This window comes from Palaemon carinicauda, chromosome 23 (assembly GCF_036898095.1).
Source record: "Palaemon carinicauda isolate YSFRI2023 chromosome 23, ASM3689809v2, whole genome shotgun sequence".
In the NCBI taxonomy this organism is placed as follows: domain Eukaryota; kingdom Metazoa; phylum Arthropoda; class Malacostraca; order Decapoda; family Palaemonidae; genus Palaemon; species Palaemon carinicauda.
Window position 1 is genome coordinate 35,506,573 of NC_090747.1, and position 2,500 is coordinate 35,509,072.

Genomic DNA, 2,500 nt, shown 5'->3' on the forward strand with positions numbered 1-2,500 from the left:
AGCCAGATAATAATCTTTGGCACTGTCATTCAATTAATTCATTATGCATGTTGGATAAGATTTTTCATAACTCTGACCATCCATTACATTCAGATCTCCCTGGGCAATTCTATCCTGTTCGTAATACTAGGCATGCAGTTAATTCTAATAGACAGGCCTTCTCCATCAAGAGGTTCAATACTACACAGTATTCTAGAAGATTTATTCCAGCAGTGGCCAAGTTGTGTAATGATTGTCCTAATCAGGTAGTTGAATCAGATGAACTTTAAAAGTTCAAACATGCAGCATATATTTTTATGTTGAACAAGCTGACCAAATTCTTTTCTTTATAGTTTATATAATATGACATATCTGTTTTGATGCTGTTACTGTTTCTTAAATCATGTATTGTTAATGTTTATTATCATTTATTGATTTCCTTATTTACTTTCTTCACTGGGTTATTTTTCCCTGTTGGAACTCTTTGGCTTATAGCATCTTGCTTTTGCAACTAGGGTTGTAGGTTGGCTTGTAATAATAATAATAATAATAATAATAATAATAATAATAATAATAATAATAATAATAATAATAATAATAATGATAATAATAATAATAATAATAATAATAATGATAATAATAATAATAAAAGTGTGTGGCGGGTATATACATATATGTATATATATATATATATATATATATATATATATATATATATATATATATATATATATATATATATATATATATATATATATATATATATGTATTATAGCCACGAAAGGAAAAATTAAAAAGACTTGATTGGAGTTAGTACTTCCATCCACTCAGGACATTATCAAAAGCGATATTCAACAGCCTTAAAATTGTTGAAAAATGACTGTGAATTACATATTACAAAAGCAGACAAAGCTAATGCATTAGTTATTATGAACAAAACAACTTATTTAGAAAAGATGTATGTAATTTTATCTAATGTTTCCACTTACATAAAATTAAGAGTTAATCCCTTAGACGATGTCATCAAAGATTTTAATAAAAACTTAAAATCTACCTTAAAACAAGAAAAATCCTTAATTAATGCCTTTATCTCAACTGGTCCGTCTTTGCCTTATTTATATGGTTTAATTAAAACCCACAAAACAGGATATCCAATCAGACCAATTATCAGTGCTACAGGTTCTATTAACTATAAATTATCCAAATATTTAGTCAAATTACTTTCCCCGATCTTAGGATCTATTTCAACCTCTCATAAAAATTCAAAAAAATCTATTTGCTACCTTATAAATTAGTTTGTTAGCACTTTTATTGGTTAGTCTCACCTATGTCATTACACTAATAATATTTAACTCATAAACTGGTTAGTTAGCTTGTTAGACCTATTTTTAAATTCAAATTCCTCACCTGAAAAAGAAAGACCCTAAATTTTTCCACCTGAAGATAAGCGACCCCAGCGAGTGTTGGGGTCCCCAATCTTCAGGTGATCCTTTAGTTTTAATGGAGATTTCAATGAACAAGTTTTTGGTATGGCATTGGGTAATCCTTTGACCCCACTTTTATCCAACATATATATGAATTTTTTTTTTAATCTGGATTAATTCCTCCAGTGTGGTCTTCCCAAATTGTGTGGTAGCGATATGTTGATGATGTTCTAGGTATTTTAGAAGAAAATTTTAATCGTGAGGGTTTTGTTTCAATCATTAATTCATTAGTACCATCGATAAAATTCGCTTTAGCAAATGAAGAAAATAACCCTATCCCATTTTTAGACGATTTAATAGTTAGAGAAACAGATAAATTTAAGTTTTTCATATATAAAAAGCCTACAAATAATTTTTTCATATGTACATTTTTACTCCGGTCACTCTAAAAATATAAAGCATTCAGTTTTTTCCTCCATGTACCTTAGGGCATTGAGAATTTGTAGCCCAGATTACATTGAGGACAAGTTCACTGAAATAGAAAAAATTGCAACAAATCTTTGTTATCCCAAATATTTATTAGAAAAATTTATGAATAAGGCTAAGAAAACATTTTATAGTGTCCAATTAGAGAGAAAGGAAACAATTAATAATATGCGTTATTTGCCATTTCATATTTGTCTTTTGGATGTTATACCCCTATTGAAAAAACTAGACATTGCTGTAGTGTATAAATATAATTGTACATTAAAAAACATGTTAATTAAGAATAGTTCTTGAAGTGATAATAATGTAATATATAACAATCCTTGTTCAGAGTGTAACCTATTTTATGTCGGCCAAACATCAAAAAGTATGCCAGTCAGATTAAAACAGCATCAGGTGGCCGTCTCCAGGGGTTATCTTAATAATGCCTTGGCCTCCCACTTGTTAGGGTCAAGTCACAGAATTCGTTGGTCAAAGGCGGAAAAAGTAATCCATGTAAATGACTATTTCCAAAGGAATATTGTTGAATAATTTTTAATCTCCTGTACTCAAGGTAAAAATTTGAATCTAAGACCAGGTCTGTTTTCCATTAATCCAGTATTATCCTTTTA